We start from the raw sequence: 16,414 nt of genomic DNA on the forward strand, positions 1-16,414 counted from the left end.
CCATCCAAGACATTTTGGCTAACCTTGTATCAAGAATACTAGACACTTGATATGACTTACAGAGTTCAAAGGGCAATTGTAACTGGGTGCCCGCTTTACATTCCTTTTACTTACACAAAATTACAGAATAGTAGCACATATGGACGTAAGTGTACACTTACCCGTGAAACTGCTAGCAGGGCACCTAAGGCCTGTTCTGTAAATGGTGTGTAAGATTCATAGCGCATAAATGCAAGGCGGGGGGGGGGGGGGCGTACACAGGGGCAGAGCTCAGACCAGCAATAGGCAGGGCTGCCACTTACATGCATAATTTAGAGAATAATGGAAGTTACACATGCCTCTGCCACATTTACACGACTGAGGTTACGCCAGTTCTATGGCTGGTGGAACTGCAGGCGTGTGTAAATGTAAAATGTGTCGATACCTGGTTGCCCAGTATTTCAAACTGGAAAGCGTTATAGAATAGGCTCTCAACGCCATGGCATCGGAGCGCCATAAATGGAGGTGCCCAGTAATAGAATTGCCAAGTAATAGAACTGCCCACCAAATTGATTATCACCAATGTATTATAATATTCTCATCAAAAGGAGAACTAGCTTTTTATTTTCTTCTATAGCCACCATTTTTGCCTTTTCTAAGGGTAGGGTCCTCCTGCTCATTCCTGAACTGCACATAACTTCCCTGGTGTTTCCTGGAAAAGGAAAGGAGACCCCACCATACCGTCCCTGGGTGGGCTTGAACCACCAACCTTTCAGTTAACAGCCGAACGCGCTAACTGATTGCGCCACAGAGACAGCTGGTGGAAACCTCTGTGCTTGTTTTCTGCAGCCAGCTGCTATACCTGGCTCGTCCCACGGTGGCAATTCCCCGTCCCCTCACTATGGGTATGACAACTGTCACTTAGCGCTATATAGCCACTCAATTCACACTGAGGTCATGGCTCCAAGGAGGTACCCACTCACTGGCCGGTTAGCTCAGCTGGTTAGAGCATGGTGCTAATAACGCCAAGGTCATGGGTTCAATCCCCATACTGGCCATCCTTCTTCTCCTTGGAAGCTCCCAGCCTAAGAGACAAGCTAGGAAGCATGCGTACTGCCCTCCACAATGCAGAGCTTGCAGGCATGGCTCATGCTGGCTGAGAGAAGTTGAGTTACCTCTTCCTTCCTGATTTTGACTGTAACAATGTTGATAGTGCCACCAGACCTACACCTTATAGGATACCTTCATTTGCATACCTAATGAGTGTGAGCATATGTTAAGGTGACCATCATCAGAAACAGGAGGCCATCCAAGACATTTTGGCTAACCTTGTATCAAGAATACTAGACACTTGATATGACTTACAGAGTTCAAAGGGCAATTGTAACTGGGTGCCCGCTTTACATTCCTTTTACTTACACAAAATTACAGAATAGTAGCACATATGGACGTAAGTGTACACTTACCCGTGAAACTGCTAGCAGGGCACCTAAGGCCTGTTCTGTAAATGGTGTGTAAGATTCATAGCGCATAAATGCAAGGCGGGGGGGGGGGGGGCGTACACAGGGGCAGAGCTCAGACCAGCAATAGGCAGGGCTGCCACTTACATGCATAATTTAGAGAATAATGGAAGTTACACATGCCTCTGCCACATTTACACGACTGAGGTTACGCCAGTTCTATGGCTGGTGGAACTGCAGGCGTGTGTAAATGTAAAATGTGTCGATACCTGGTTGCCCAGTATTTCAAACTGGAAAGCGTTATAGAATAGGCTCTCAACGCCATGGCATCGGAGCGCCATAAATGGAGGTGCCCAGTAATAGAATTGCCAAGTAATAGAACTGCCCACCAAATTGATTATCACCAATGTATTATAATATTCTCATCAAAAGGAGAACTAGCTTTTTATTTTCTTCTATAGCCACCATTTTTGCCTTTTCTAAGGGTAGGGTCCTCCTGCTCATTCCTGAACTGCACATAACTTCCCTGGTGTTTCCTGGAAAAGGAAAGGAGACCCCACCATACCGTCCCTGGGTGGGCTTGAACCACCAACCTTTCAGTTAACAGCCGAACGCGCTAACCGATTGCGCCACAGAGACAGCTGGTGGAAACTTCTGTGCTTGTTTTCTGCAGCCAGCTGCTATACCTGGCTCGTCCCACGGTGGCAATTCCCCGTCCCCTCACTATGGGTATGACAACTGTCACTTAGCGCTATATAGCCACTCAATTCACACTGAGGTCATGGCTCCAAGGAGGTACCCACTCACTGGCCGGTTAGCTCAGCTGGTTAGAGCATGGTGCTAATAACGCCAAGGTCATGGGCTCAATCCCCATACTGGCCATCCTTCTTCTCCTTGGAAGCTCCCAGCCTAAGAGACAAGCTAGGAAGCATGCGTACTGCCCTCCACAATGCAGAGCTTGCAGGCATGGCTCATGCTGGCTGAGAGAAGTTGAGTTACCTCTTCCTTCCTGATTTTGACTGTAACAATGTTGATAGTGCCACCAGACCTACACCTTATAGGATACCTTCATTTGCATACCTAATGAGTGTGAGCATATGTTAAGGTGACCATCATCAGAAACAGTAGGCCATCCAAGACATTTTGGCTAACCTTGTATCAAGAATACTAGACACTTGATATGACTTACAGAGTTCAAAGGGCAATTGTAACTGGGTGCCCGCTTTACATTCCTTTTACTTACACAAAATTACAGAATAGTAGCACATATGGACGTAAGTGTACACTTACCCGTGAAACTGCTAGCAGGGCACCTAAGGCCTGTTCTGTAAATGGTGTGTAAGATTCATAGCGCATAAATGCAAGGCGGGGGGGGGGGGGGGCGTACACAGGGGCAGAGCTCAGACCAGCAATAGGCAGGGCTGCCACTTACATGCATAATTTAGAGAATAATGGAAGTTACACATGCCTCTGCCACATTTACACGACTGAGGTTACGCCAGTTCTATGGCTGGTGGAACTGCAGGCGTGTGTAAATGTAAAATGTGTCGATACCTGGTTGCCCAGTATTTCAAACTGGAAAGCGTTATAGAATAGGCTCTCAACGCCATGGCATCGGAGCGCCATAAATGGAGGTGCCCAGTAATAGAATTGCCAAGTAATAGAACTGCCCACCAAATTGATTATCACCAATGTATTATAATATTCTCATCAAAAGGAGAACTAGCTTTTTATTTTCTTCTATAGCCACCATTTTTGCCTTTTCTAAGGGTAGGGTCCTCCTGCTCATTCCTGAACTGCACATAACTTCCCTGGTGTTTCCTGGAAAAGGAAAGGAGACCCCACCATACCGTCCCTGGGTGGGCTTGAACCACCAACCTTTCAGTTAACAGCCGAACGCGCTAACCGATTGCGCCACAGAGACAGCTGGTGGAAACCTCTGTGCTTGTTTTCTGCAGCCAGCTGCTATACCTGGCTCGTCCCACGGTGGCAATTCCCCGTCCCCTCACTATGGGTATGACAACTGTCACTTAGCGCTATATAGCCACTCAATTCACACTGAGGTCATGGCTCCAAGGAGGTACCCACTCACTGGCCGGTTAGCTCAGCTGGTTAGAGCATGGTGCTAATAACGCCAAGGTCATGGGTTCAATCCCCATACTGGCCATCCTTCTTCTCCTTGGAAGCTCCCAGCCTAAGAGACAAGCTAGGAAGCATGCGTACTGCCCTCCACAATGCAGAGCTTGCAGGCATGGCTCATGCTGGCTGAGAGAAGTTGAGTTACCTCTTCCTTCCTGATTTTGACTGTAACAATGTTGATAGTGCCACCAGACCTACACCTTATAGGATACCTTCATTTGCATACCTAATGAGTGTGAGCATATGTTAAGGTGACCATCATCAGAAACAGTAGGCCATCCAAGACATTTTGGCTAACCTTGTATCAAGAATACTAGACACTTGATATGACTTACAGAGTTCAAAGGGCAATTGTAACTGGGTGCCCGCTTTACATTCCTTTTACTTACACAAAATTACAGAATAGTAGCACATATGGACGTAAGTGTACACTTACCCGTGAAACTGCTAGCAGGGCACCTAAGGCCTGTTCTGTAAATGGTGTGTAAGATTCATAGCGCATAAATGCAAGGCGGGGGGGGGGGGGGGCGTACACAGGGGCAGAGCTCAGACCAGCAATAGGCAGGGCTGCCACTTACATGCATAATTTAGAGAATAATGGAAGTTACACATGCCTCTGCCACATTTACACGACTGAGGTTACGCCAGTTCTATGGCTGGTGGAACTGCAGGCGTGTGTAAATGTAAAATGTGTCGATACCTGGTTGCCCAGTATTTCAAACTGGAAAGCGTTATAGAATAGGCTCTCAACGCCATGGCATCGGAGCGCCATAAATGGAGGTGCCCAGTAATAGAATTGCCAAGTAATAGAACTGCCCACCAAATTGATTATCACCAATGTATTATAATATTCTCATCAAAAGGAGAACTAGCTTTTTATTTTCTTCTATAGCCACCATTTTTGCCTTTTCTAAGGGTAGGGTCCTCCTGCTCATTCCTGAACTGCACATAACTTCCCTGGTGTTTCCTGGAAAAGGAAAGGAGACCCCACCATACCGTCCCTGGGTGGGCTTGAACCACCAACCTTTCAGTTAACAGCCGAACGCGCTAACCGATTGCGCCACAGAGACAGCTGGTGGAAACCTCTGTGCTTGTTTTCTGCAGCCAGCTGCTATACCTGGCTCGTCCCACGGTGGCAATTCCCCGTCCCCTCACTATGGGTATGACAACTGTCACTTAGCGCTATATAGCCACTCAATTCACACTGAGGTCATGGCTCCAAGGAGGTACCCACTCACTGGCCGGTTAGCTCAGCTGGTTAGAGCATGGTGCTAATAACGCCAAGGTCATGGGTTCAATCCCCATACTGGCCATCCTTCTTCTCCTTGGAAGCTCCCAGCCTAAGAGACAAGCTAGGAAGCATGCGTACTGCCCTCCACAATGCAGAGCTTGCAGGCATGGCTCATGCTGGCTGAGAGAAGTTGAGTTACCTCTTCCTTCCTGATTTTGACTGTAACAATGTTGATAGTGCCACCAGACCTACACCTTATAGGATACCTTCATTTGCATACCTAATGAGTGTGAGCATATGTTAAGGTGACCATCATCAGAAACAGTAGGCCATCCAAGACATTTTGGCTAACCTTGTATCAAGAATACTAGACACTTGATATGACTTACAGAGTTCAAAGGGCAATTGTAACTGGGTGCCCGCTTTACATTCCTTTTACTTACACAAAATTACAGAATAGTAGCACATATGGACGTAAGTGTACACTTACCCGTGAAACTGCTAGCAGGGCACCTAAGGCCTGTTCTGTAAATGGTGTGTAAGATTCATAGCGCATAAATGCAAGGCGGGGGGGGGGGGGGGCGTACACAGGGGCAGAGCTCAGACCAGCAATAGGCAGGGCTGCCACTTACATGCATAATTTAGAGAATAATGGAAGTTACACATGCCTCTGCCACATTTACACGACTGAGGTTACGCCAGTTCTATGGCTGGTGGAACTGCAGGCGTGTGTAAATGTAAAATGTGTCGATACCTGGTTGCCCAGTATTTCAAACTGGAAAGCGTTATAGAATAGGCTCTCAACGCCATGGCATCGGAGCGCCATAAATGGAGGTGCCCAGTAATAGAATTGCCAAGTAATAGAACTGCCCACCAAATTGATTATCACCAATGTATTATAATATTCTCATCAAAAGGAGAACTAGCTTTTTATTTTCTTCTATAGCCACCATTTTTGCCTTTTCTAAGGGTAGGGTCCTCCTGCTCATTCCTGAACTGCACATAACTTCCCTGGTGTTTCCTGGAAAAGGAAAGGAGACCCCACCATACCGTCCCTGGGTGGGCTTGAACCACCAACCTTTCAGTTAACAGCCGAACGCGCTAACCGATTGCGCCACAGAGACAGCTGGTGGAAACCTCTGTGCTTGTTTTCTGCAGCCAGCTGCTATACCTGGCTCGTCCCACGGTGGCAATTCCCCGTCCCCTCACTATGGGTATGACAACTGTCACTTAGCGCTATATAGCCACTCAATTCACACTGAGGTCATGGCTCCAAGGAGGTACCCACTCACTGGCCGGTTAGCTCAGCTGGTTAGAGCATGGTGCTAATAACGCCAAGGTCATGGGTTCAATCCCCATACTGGCCATCCTTCTTCTCCTTGGAAGCTCCCAGCCTAAGAGACAAGCTAGGAAGCATGCGTACTGCCCTCCACAATGCAGAGCTTGCAGGCATGGCTCATGCTGGCTGAGAGAAGTTGAGTTACCTCTTCCTTCCTGATTTTGACTGTAACAATGTTGATAGTGCCACCAGACCTACACCTTATAGGATACCTTCATTTGCATACCTAATGAGTGTGAGCATATGTTAAGGTGACCATCATCAGAAACAGTAGGCCATCCAAGACATTTTGGCTAACCTTGTATCAAGAATACTAGACACTTGATATGACTTACAGAGTTCAAAGGGCAATTGTAACTGGGTGCCCGCTTTACATTCCTTTTACTTACACAAAATTACAGAATAGTAGCACATATGGACGTAAGTGTACACTTACCCGTGAAACTGCTAGCAGGGCACCTAAGGCCTGTTCTGTAAATGGTGTGTAAGATTCATAGCGCATAAATGCAAGGCGGGGGGGGGGGGGGGCGTACACAGGGGCAGAGCTCAGACCAGCAATAGGCAGGGCTGCCACTTACATGCATAATTTAGAGAATAATGGAAGTTACACATGCCTCTGCCACATTTACACGACTGAGGTTACGCCAGTTCTATGGCTGGTGGAACTGCAGGCGTGTGTAAATGTAAAATGTGTCGATACCTGGTTGCCCAGTATTTCAAACTGGAAAGCGTTATAGAATAGGCTCTCAACGCCATGGCATCGGAGCGCCATAAATGGAGGTGCCCAGTAATAGAATTGCCAAGTAATAGAACTGCCCACCAAATTGATTATCACCAATGTATTATAATATTCTCATCAAAAGGAGAACTAGCTTTTTATTTTCTTCTATAGCCACCATTTTTGCCTTTTCTAAGGGTAGGGTCCTCCTGCTCATTCCTGAACTGCACATAACTTCCCTGGTGTTTCCTGGAAAAGGAAAGGAGACCCCACCATACCGTCCCTGGGTGGGCTTGAACCACCAACCTTTCAGTTAACAGCCGAACGCGCTAACCGATTGCGCCACAGAGACAGCTGGTGGAAACCTCTGTGCTTGTTTTCTGCAGCCAGCTGCTATACCTGGCTCGTCCCACGGTGGCAATTCCCCGTCCCCTCACTATGGGTATGACAACTGTCACTTAGCGCTATATAGCCACTCAATTCACACTGAGGTCATGGCTCCAAGGAGGTACCCACTCACTGGCCGGTTAGCTCAGCTGGTTAGAGCATGGTGCTAATAACGCCAAGGTCATGGGTTCAATCCCCATACTGGCCATCCTTCTTCTCCTTGGAAGCTCCCAGCCTAAGAGACAAGCTAGGAAGCATGCGTACTGCCCTCCACAATGCAGAGCTTGCAGGCATGGCTCATGCTGGCTGAGAGAAGTTGAGTTACCTCTTCCTTCCTGATTTTGACTGTAACAATGTTGATAGTGCCACCAGACCTACACCTTATAGGATACCTTCATTTGCATACCTAATGAGTGTGAGCATATGTTAAGGTGACCATCATCAGAAACAGTAGGCCATCCAAGACATTTTGGCTAACCTTGTATCAAGAATACTAGACACTTGATATGACTTACAGAGTTCAAAGGGCAATTGTAACTGGGTGCCCGCTTTACATTCCTTTTACTTACACAAAATTACAGAATAGTAGCACATATGGACGTAAGTGTACACTTACCCGTGAAACTGCTAGCAGGGCACCTAAGGCCTGTTCTGTAAATGGTGTGTAAGATTCATAGCGCATAAATGCAAGGCGGGGGGGGGGGGGGCGTACACAGGGGCAGAGCTCAGACCAGCAATAGGCAGGGCTGCCACTTACATGCATAATTTAGAGAATAATGGAAGTTACACATGCCTCTGCCACATTTACACGACTGAGGTTACGCCAGTTCTATGGCTGGTGGAACTGCAGGCGTGTGTAAATGTAAAATGTGTCGATACCTGGTTGCCCAGTATTTCAAACTGGAAAGCGTTATAGAATAGGCTCTCAACGCCATGGCATCGGAGCGCCATAAATGGAGGTGCCCAGTAATAGAATTGCCAAGTAATAGAACTGCCCACCAAATTGATTATCACCAATGTATTATAATATTCTCATCAAAAGGAGAACTAGCTTTTTATTTTCTTCTATAGCCACCATTTTTGCCTTTTCTAAGGGTAGGGTCCTCCTGCTCATTCCTGAACTGCACATAACTTCCCTGGTGTTTCCTGGAAAAGGAAAGGAGACCCCACCATACCGTCCCTGGGTGGGCTTGAACCACCAACCTTTCAGTTAACAGCCGAACGCGCTAACCGATTGCGCCACAGAGACAGCTGGTGGAAACCTCTGTGCTTGTTTTCTGCAGCCAGCTGCTATACCTGGCTCGTCCCACGGTGGCAATTCCCCGTCCCCTCACTATGGGTATGACAACTGTCACTTAGCGCTATATAGCCACTCAATTCACACTGAGGTCATGGCTCCAAGGAGGTACCCACTCACTGGCCGGTTAGCTCAGCTGGTTAGAGCATGGTGCTAATAACGCCAAGGTCATGGGTTCAATCCCCATACTGGCCATCCTTCTTCTCCTTGGAAGCTCCCAGCCTAAGAGACAAGCTAGGAAGCATGCGTACTGCCCTCCACAATGCAGAGCTTGCAGGCATGGCTCATGCTGGCTGAGAGAAGTTGAGTTACCTCTTCCTTCCTGATTTTGACTGTAACAATGTTGATAGTGCCACCAGACCTACACCTTATAGGATACCTTCATTTGCATACCTAATGAGTGTGAGCATATGTTAAGGTGACCATCATCAGAAACAGTAGGCCATCCAAGACATTTTGGCTAACCTTGTATCAAGAATACTAGACACTTGATATGACTTACAGAGTTCAAAGGGCAATTGTAACTGGGTGCCCGCTTTACATTCCTTTTACTTACACAAAATTACAGAATAGTAGCACATATGGACGTAAGTGTACACTTACCCGTGAAACTGCTAGCAGGGCACCTAAGGCCTGTTCTGTAAATGGTGTGTAAGATTCATAGCGCATAAATGCAAGGCGGGGGGGGGGGGGGGCGTACACAGGGGCAGAGCTCAGACCAGCAATAGGCAGGGCTGCCACTTACATGCATAATTTAGAGAATAATGGAAGTTACACATGCCTCTGCCACATTTACACGACTGAGGTTACGCCAGTTCTATGGCTGGTGGAACTGCAGGCGTGTGTAAATGTAAAATGTGTCGATACCTGGTTGCCCAGTATTTCAAACTGGAAAGCGTTATAGAATAGGCTCTCAACGCCATGGCATCGGAGCGCCATAAATGGAGGTGCCCAGTAATAGAATTGCCAAGTAATAGAACTGCCCACCAAATTGATTATCACCAATGTATTATAATATTCTCATCAAAAGGAGAACTAGCTTTTTATTTTCTTCTATAGCCACCATTTTTGCCTTTTCTAAGGGTAGGGTCCTCCTGCTCATTCCTGAACTGCACATAACTTCCCTGGTGTTTCCTGGAAAAGGAAAGGAGACCCCACCATACCGTCCCTGGGTGGGCTTGAACCACCAACCTTTCAGTTAACAGCCGAACGCGCTAACCGATTGCGCCACAGAGACAGCTGGTGGAAACCTCTGTGCTTGTTTTCTGCAGCCAGCTGCTATACCTGGCTCGTCCCACGGTGGCAATTCCCCGTCCCCTCACTATGGGTATGACAACTGTCACTTAGCGCTATATAGCCACTCAATTCACACTGAGGTCATGGCTCCAAGGAGGTACCCACTCACTGGCCGGTTAGCTCAGCTGGTTAGAGCATGGTGCTAATAACGCCAAGGTCATGGGTTCAATCCCCATACTGGCCATCCTTCTTCTCCTTGGAAGCTCCCAGCCTAAGAGACAAGCTAGGAAGCATGCGTACTGCCCTCCACAATGCAGAGCTTGCAGGCATGGCTCATGCTGGCTGAGAGAAGTTGAGTTACCTCTTCCTTCCTGATTTTGACTGTAACAATGTTGATAGTGCCACCAGACCTACACCTTATAGGATACCTTCATTTGCATACCTAATGAGTGTGAGCATATGTTAAGGTGACCATCATCAGAAACAGTAGGCCATCCAAGACATTTTGGCTAACCTTGTATCAAGAATACTAGACACTTGATATGACTTACAGAGTTCAAAGGGCAATTGTAACTGGGTGCCCGCTTTACATTCCTTTTACTTACACAAAATTACAGAATAGTAGCACATATGGACGTAAGTGTACACTTACCCGTGAAACTGCTAGCAGGGCACCTAAGGCCTGTTCTGTAAATGGTGTGTAAGATTCATAGCGCATAAATGCAAGGCGGGGGGGGGGGGGGGCGTACACAGGGGCAGAGCTCAGACCAGCAATAGGCAGGGCTGCCACTTACATGCATAATTTAGAGAATAATGGAAGTTACACATGCCTCTGCCACATTTACACGACTGAGGTTACGCCAGTTCTATGGCTGGTGGAACTGCAGGCGTGTGTAAATGTAAAATGTGTCGATACCTGGTTGCCCAGTATTTCAAACTGGAAAGCGTTATAGAATAGGCTCTCAACGCCATGGCATCGGAGCGCCATAAATGGAGGTGCCCAGTAATAGAATTGCCAAGTAATAGAACTGCCCACCAAATTGATTATCACCAATGTATTATAATATTCTCATCAAAAGGAGAACTAGCTTTTTATTTTCTTCTATAGCCACCATTTTTGCCTTTTCTAAGGGTAGGGTCCTCCTGCTCATTCCTGAACTGCACATAACTTCCCTGGTGTTTCCTGGAAAAGGAAAGGAGACCCCACCATACCGTCCCTGGGTGGGCTTGAACCACCAACCTTTCAGTTAACAGCCGAACGCGCTAACCGATTGCGCCACAGAGACAGCTGGTGGAAACCTCTGTGCTTGTTTTCTGCAGCCAGCTGCTATACCTGGCTCGTCCCACGGTGGCAATTCCCCGTCCCCTCACTATGGGTATGACAACTGTCACTTAGCGCTATATAGCCACTCAATTCACACTGAGGTCATGGCTCCAAGGAGGTACCCACTCACTGGCCGGTTAGCTCAGCTGGTTAGAGCATGGTGCTAATAACGCCAAGGTCATGGGTTCAATCCCCATACTGGCCATCCTTCTTCTCCTTGGAAGCTCCCAGCCTAAGAGACAAGCTAGGAAGCATGCGTACTGCCCTCCACAATGCAGAGCTTGCAGGCATGGCTCATGCTGGCTGAGAGAAGTTGAGTTACCTCTTCCTTCCTGATTTTGACTGTAACAATGTTGATAGTGCCACCAGACCTACACCTTATAGGATACCTTCATTTGCATACCTAATGAGTGTGAGCATATGTTAAGGTGACCATCATCAGAAACAGTAGGCCATCCAAGACATTTTGGCTAACCTTGTATCAAGAATACTAGACACTTGATATGACTTACAGAGTTCAAAGGGCAATTGTAACTGGGTGCCCGCTTTACATTCCTTTTACTTACACAAAATTACAGAATAGTAGCACATATGGACGTAAGTGTACACTTACCCGTGAAACTGCTAGCAGGGCACCTAAGGCCTGTTCTGTAAATGGTGTGTAAGATTCATAGCGCATAAATGCAAGGCGGGGGGGGGGGGGGGCGTACACAGGGGCAGAGCTCAGACCAGCAATAGGCAGGGCTGCCACTTACATGCATAATTTAGAGAATAATGGAAGTTACACATGCCTCTGCCACATTTACACGACTGAGGTTACGCCAGTTCTATGGCTGGTGGAACTGCAGGCGTGTGTAAATGTAAAATGTGTCGATACCTGGTTGCCCAGTATTTCAAACTGGAAAGCGTTATAGAATAGGCTCTCAACGCCATGGCATCGGAGCGCCATAAATGGAGGTGCCCAGTAATAGAATTGCCAAGTAATAGAACTGCCCACCAAATTGATTATCACCAATGTATTATAATATTCTCATCAAAAGGAGAACTAGCTTTTTATTTTCTTCTATAGCCACCATTTTTGCCTTTTCTAAGGGTAGGGTCCTCCTGCTCATTCCTGAACTGCACATAACTTCCCTGGTGTTTCCTGGAAAAGGAAAGGAGACCCCACCATACCGTCCCTGGGTGGGCTTGAACCACCAACCTTTCAGTTAACAGCCGAACGCGCTAACCGATTGCGCCACAGAGACAGCTGGTGGAAACCTCTGTGCTTGTTTTCTGCAGCCAGCTGCTATACCTGGCTCGTCCCACGGTGGCAATTCCCCGTCCCCTCACTATGGGTATGACAACTGTCACTTAGCGCTATATAGCCACTCAATTCACACTGAGGTCATGGCTCCAAGGAGGTACCCACTCACTGGCCGGTTAGCTCAGCTGGTTAGAGCATGGTGCTAATAACGCCAAGGTCATGGGTTCAATCCCCATACTGGCCATCCTTCTTCTCCTTGGAAGCTCCCAGCCTAAGAGACAAGCTAGGAAGCATGCGTACTGCCCTCCACAATGCAGAGCTTGCAGGCATGGCTCATGCTGGCTGAGAGAAGTTGAGTTACCTCTTCCTTCCTGATTTTGACTGTAACAATGTTGATAGTGCCACCAGACCTACACCTTATAGGATACCTTCATTTGCATACCTAATGAGTGTGAGCATATGTTAAGGTGACCATCATCAGAAACAGTAGGCCATCCAAGACATTTTGGCTAACCTTGTATCAAGAATACTAGACACTTGATATGACTTACAGAGTTCAAAGGGCAATTGTAACTGGGTGCCCGCTTTACATTCCTTTTACTTACACAAAATTACAGAATAGTAGCACATATGGACGTAAGTGTACACTTACCCGTGAAACTGCTAGCAGGGCACCTAAGGCCTGTTCTGTAAATGGTGTGTAAGATTCATAGCGCATAAATGCAAGGCGGGGGGGGGGGGGGCGTACACAGGGGCAGAGCTCAGACCAGCAATAGGCAGGGCTGCCACTTACATGCATAATTTAGAGAATAATGGAAGTTACACATGCCTCTGCCACATTTACACGACTGAGGTTACGCCAGTTCTATGGCTGGTGGAACTGCAGGCGTGTGTAAATGTAAAATGTGTCGATACCTGGTTGCCCAGTATTTCAAACTGGAAAGCGTTATAGAATAGGCTCTCAACGCCATGGCATCGGAGCGCCATAAATGGAGGTGCCCAGTAATAGAATTGCCAAGTAATAGAACTGCCCACCAAATTGATTATCACCAATGTATTATAATATTCTCATCAAAAGGAGAACTAGCTTTTTATTTTCTTCTATAGCCACCATTTTTGCCTTTTCTAAGGGTAGGGTCCTCCTGCTCATTCCTGAACTGCACATAACTTCCCTGGTGTTTCCTGGAAAAGGAAAGGAGACCCCACCATACCGTCCCTGGGTGGGCTTGAACCACCAACCTTTCAGTTAACAGCCGAACGCGCTAACCGATTGCGCCACAGAGACAGCTGGTGGAAACCTCTGTGCTTGTTTTCTGCAGCCAGCTGCTATACCTGGCTCGTCCCACGGTGGCAATTCCCCGTCCCCTCACTATGGGTATGACAACTGTCACTTAGCGCTATATAGCCACTCAATTCACACTGAGGTCATGGCTCCAAGGAGGTACCCACTCACTGGCCGGTTAGCTCAGCTGGTTAGAGCATGGTGCTAATAACGCCAAGGTCATGGGTTCAATCCCCATACTGGCCATCCTTCTTCTCCTTGGAAGCTCCCAGCCTAAGAGACAAGCTAGGAAGCATGCGTACTGCCCTCCACAATGCAGAGCTTGCAGGCATGGCTCATGCTGGCTGAGAGAAGTTGAGTTACCTCTTCCTTCCTGATTTTGACTGTAACAATGTTGATAGTGCCACCAGACCTACACCTTATAGGATACCTTCATTTGCATACCTAATGAGTGTGAGCATATGTTAAGGTGACCATCATCAGAAACAGTAGGCCATCCAAGACATTTTGGCTAACCTTGTATCAAGAATACTAGACACTTGATATGACTTACAGAGTTCAAAGGGCAATTGTAACTGGGTGCCCGCTTTACATTCCTTTTACTTACACAAAATTACAGAATAGTAGCACATATGGACGTAAGTGTACACTTACCCGTGAAACTGCTAGCAGGGCACCTAAGGCCTGTTCTGTAAATGGTGTGTAAGATTCATAGCGCATAAATGCAAGGCGGGGGGGGGGGGGGCGTACACAGGGGCAGAGCTCAGACCAGCAATAGGCAGGGCTGCCACTTACATGCATAATTTAGAGAATAATGGAAGTTACACATGCCTCTGCCACATTTACACGACTGAGGTTACGCCAGTTCTATGGCTGGTGGAACTGCAGGCGTGTGTAAATGTAAAATGTGTCGATACCTGGTTGCCCAGTATTTCAAACTGGAAAGCGTTATAGAATAGGCTCTCAACGCCATGGCATCGGAGCGCCATAAATGGAGGTGCCCAGTAATAGAATTGCCAAGTAATAGAACTGCCCACCAAATTGATTATCACCAATGTATTATAATATTCTCATCAAAAGGAGAACTAGCTTTTTATTTTCTTCTATAGCCACCATTTTTGCCTTTTCTAAGGGTAGGGTCCTCCTGCTCATTCCTGAACTGCACATAACTTCCCTGGTGTTTCCTGGAAAAGGAAAGGAGACCCCACCATACCGTCCCTGGGTGGGCTTGAACCACCAACCTTTCAGTTAACAGCCGAACGCACTAACCGATTGCGCCACAGAGACAGCTGGTGGAAACCTCTGTGCTTGTTTTCTGCAGCCAGCTGCTATACCTGGCTCGTCCCACGGTGGCAATTCCCCGTCCCCTCACTATGGGTATGACAACTGTCACTTAGCGCTATATAGCCACTCAATTCACACTGAGGTCATGGCTCCAAGGAGATCCCCCCCCCCCCCCACCCACTGGCCGGTTAGCTCAGCTGGTTAGAGCATGGTGCTAATAATGCCAAGGTCATGGGTTCAGTCCCCATACTGGCTATCCTTCTTCTCCTTGGAAGCTCCTAGCCTAAGAGACAACTGCCTGCTTTACATTCATTTTGCTTACACAGTATTACAGAATACTAGCACATATGGACGTAAGTGTACACTTACCCTTGATACTGCTAGCAGGGCACCTAAGCCATGTTCTGTAAATGGTATGTAAGTTTCATAGTGCATAGATGCAAGGCGGGGGGCGTACACAGGGGCAGAGCTCAGACCCGCAATAGGCAGGGCTGCCACTTAAATGCATAATTCAGACATTAATGAAGTTGCACATGCCTCTGCCATATTTACAGGACTGAGGTTATGCCAGTTCTATGGCTGGTGGAATTGCAGGTGTGTAAATGTAAGGAGCATCATCCATGCTAGTATTTTAAGCCGGAATGCTAGTTATAAAATACGCTCTTAACACCGTGGCATTGGGGTACATAAACGGAGGTGCCCAGTAATAGAATTCCCCTTAAGTCATTTTCATGAGATGGATTGTAACATTCTTATTAAAATGTGGAACTAGTTTTCTGCTTAGTTTTTTTTATTCTCTTCTATAGTCAACTATTTTTGTATTTTCTAAGGGTAACAAAAACCACACATGCCTTCCAGTATGCCTTGGACACCAAAAGCCCTGTTTTTTTCTACTACACATTTAGGAACAGTCTGTTTTCCTTCCTTTTTCTGGAAATGAAGATAGAGCCCTTGTTGTCTCTGGCATCGAACCACCACCCTTTTAGTTAACAGCAGAATGCACTAACTGGTTGCACCATCTAGATAACTTGTGGAATGTTTTGTGTTTGTTTTCTTCAGCAGTTGGTACCCCTCGCTCTTTCCGAAGTATTAATTTCCCATCTCCTCACTAGTGGTATGAAAGTGGTGGTGTAGCTCCACGAGACATACAGCAGAAAAGAATTGCTCATATGCTCCCTTGGTTTGGCTTGAATTATCAACCATTCCAGTTGCTGAAGTCACTTACCAATTTTAATCTTCCCATTATAGCCAATGCTACTGACAAGTGTAATGTCATACCACTATGTCTCATAATTAATGGTTGAACTTTTATATTAACTCTGAATTCATAATAATAATTTTTAAAAAATACACTGGATGTAATGTGTTGTGTTATGCTGCCATCTACTGTTATAAATTGATAATCACAATTTCTGATGGCAACTCTCTGTAGCCCACACACTGAATCTACATGACATACTACCTTTTTCTGTTTCTCCCCTTTTCTGGAACT

At 46.8% G+C, this 16,414-nt stretch overlaps 24 non-coding genes across 24 annotated transcripts; 12 read left to right on the forward strand and 12 right to left on the reverse strand.

The window, feature by feature from the left end:
• Nucleotides 1–720: 720 nt before the first annotated feature.
• TRNAN-GUU lies at nt 721–794 on the reverse strand. Its single transcript has one exon. It is a non-coding gene; the product is annotated as a tRNA-Asn (tRNA).
• Nucleotides 795–963: 169 nt separating this feature from the next.
• Nucleotides 964–1,037, forward strand: TRNAI-AAU. The gene has a single exon. It is a non-coding gene; the product is annotated as a tRNA-Ile (tRNA).
• A 967-nt stretch (nt 1,038–2,004) lies between these two features.
• TRNAN-GUU lies at nt 2,005–2,078 on the reverse strand. Its single transcript has one exon. It is a non-coding gene; the product is annotated as a tRNA-Asn (tRNA).
• A 169-nt stretch (nt 2,079–2,247) lies between these two features.
• On the forward strand, nt 2,248–2,321 carry TRNAI-AAU. Its single transcript has one exon. It is a non-coding gene; the product is annotated as a tRNA-Ile (tRNA).
• Nucleotides 2,322–3,289: 968 nt separating this feature from the next.
• TRNAN-GUU lies at nt 3,290–3,363 on the reverse strand. The gene has a single exon. It is a non-coding gene; the product is annotated as a tRNA-Asn (tRNA).
• Nucleotides 3,364–3,532: 169 nt separating this feature from the next.
• TRNAI-AAU lies at nt 3,533–3,606 on the forward strand. The gene has a single exon. It is a non-coding gene; the product is annotated as a tRNA-Ile (tRNA).
• A 968-nt stretch (nt 3,607–4,574) lies between these two features.
• On the reverse strand, nt 4,575–4,648 carry TRNAN-GUU. The gene has a single exon. It is a non-coding gene; the product is annotated as a tRNA-Asn (tRNA).
• Nucleotides 4,649–4,817: 169 nt separating this feature from the next.
• Nucleotides 4,818–4,891, forward strand: TRNAI-AAU. Its single transcript has one exon. It is a non-coding gene; the product is annotated as a tRNA-Ile (tRNA).
• A 968-nt stretch (nt 4,892–5,859) lies between these two features.
• TRNAN-GUU lies at nt 5,860–5,933 on the reverse strand. The gene has a single exon. It is a non-coding gene; the product is annotated as a tRNA-Asn (tRNA).
• Nucleotides 5,934–6,102: 169 nt separating this feature from the next.
• Nucleotides 6,103–6,176, forward strand: TRNAI-AAU. The gene has a single exon. It is a non-coding gene; the product is annotated as a tRNA-Ile (tRNA).
• A 968-nt stretch (nt 6,177–7,144) lies between these two features.
• TRNAN-GUU lies at nt 7,145–7,218 on the reverse strand. Its single transcript has one exon. It is a non-coding gene; the product is annotated as a tRNA-Asn (tRNA).
• A 169-nt stretch (nt 7,219–7,387) lies between these two features.
• On the forward strand, nt 7,388–7,461 carry TRNAI-AAU. The gene has a single exon. It is a non-coding gene; the product is annotated as a tRNA-Ile (tRNA).
• Nucleotides 7,462–8,428: 967 nt separating this feature from the next.
• TRNAN-GUU lies at nt 8,429–8,502 on the reverse strand. Its single transcript has one exon. It is a non-coding gene; the product is annotated as a tRNA-Asn (tRNA).
• A 169-nt stretch (nt 8,503–8,671) lies between these two features.
• On the forward strand, nt 8,672–8,745 carry TRNAI-AAU. Its single transcript has one exon. It is a non-coding gene; the product is annotated as a tRNA-Ile (tRNA).
• Nucleotides 8,746–9,713: 968 nt separating this feature from the next.
• Nucleotides 9,714–9,787, reverse strand: TRNAN-GUU. Its single transcript has one exon. It is a non-coding gene; the product is annotated as a tRNA-Asn (tRNA).
• Nucleotides 9,788–9,956: 169 nt separating this feature from the next.
• On the forward strand, nt 9,957–10,030 carry TRNAI-AAU. Its single transcript has one exon. It is a non-coding gene; the product is annotated as a tRNA-Ile (tRNA).
• Nucleotides 10,031–10,998: 968 nt separating this feature from the next.
• TRNAN-GUU lies at nt 10,999–11,072 on the reverse strand. Its single transcript has one exon. It is a non-coding gene; the product is annotated as a tRNA-Asn (tRNA).
• Nucleotides 11,073–11,241: 169 nt separating this feature from the next.
• On the forward strand, nt 11,242–11,315 carry TRNAI-AAU. Its single transcript has one exon. It is a non-coding gene; the product is annotated as a tRNA-Ile (tRNA).
• A 968-nt stretch (nt 11,316–12,283) lies between these two features.
• TRNAN-GUU lies at nt 12,284–12,357 on the reverse strand. Its single transcript has one exon. It is a non-coding gene; the product is annotated as a tRNA-Asn (tRNA).
• Nucleotides 12,358–12,526: 169 nt separating this feature from the next.
• TRNAI-AAU lies at nt 12,527–12,600 on the forward strand. The gene has a single exon. It is a non-coding gene; the product is annotated as a tRNA-Ile (tRNA).
• Nucleotides 12,601–13,567: 967 nt separating this feature from the next.
• On the reverse strand, nt 13,568–13,641 carry TRNAN-GUU. Its single transcript has one exon. It is a non-coding gene; the product is annotated as a tRNA-Asn (tRNA).
• A 169-nt stretch (nt 13,642–13,810) lies between these two features.
• TRNAI-AAU lies at nt 13,811–13,884 on the forward strand. The gene has a single exon. It is a non-coding gene; the product is annotated as a tRNA-Ile (tRNA).
• A 967-nt stretch (nt 13,885–14,851) lies between these two features.
• Nucleotides 14,852–14,925, reverse strand: TRNAN-GUU. The gene has a single exon. It is a non-coding gene; the product is annotated as a tRNA-Asn (tRNA).
• Nucleotides 14,926–15,104: 179 nt separating this feature from the next.
• On the forward strand, nt 15,105–15,178 carry TRNAI-AAU. Its single transcript has one exon. It is a non-coding gene; the product is annotated as a tRNA-Ile (tRNA).
• Nucleotides 15,179–16,414: the final 1,236 nt, after the last annotated feature.

This window comes from Microcaecilia unicolor, chromosome 7, assembly GCF_901765095.1.
Source record: "Microcaecilia unicolor chromosome 7, aMicUni1.1, whole genome shotgun sequence".
Taxonomy (NCBI): Eukaryota; Metazoa; Chordata; class Amphibia; order Gymnophiona; family Siphonopidae; genus Microcaecilia; species Microcaecilia unicolor.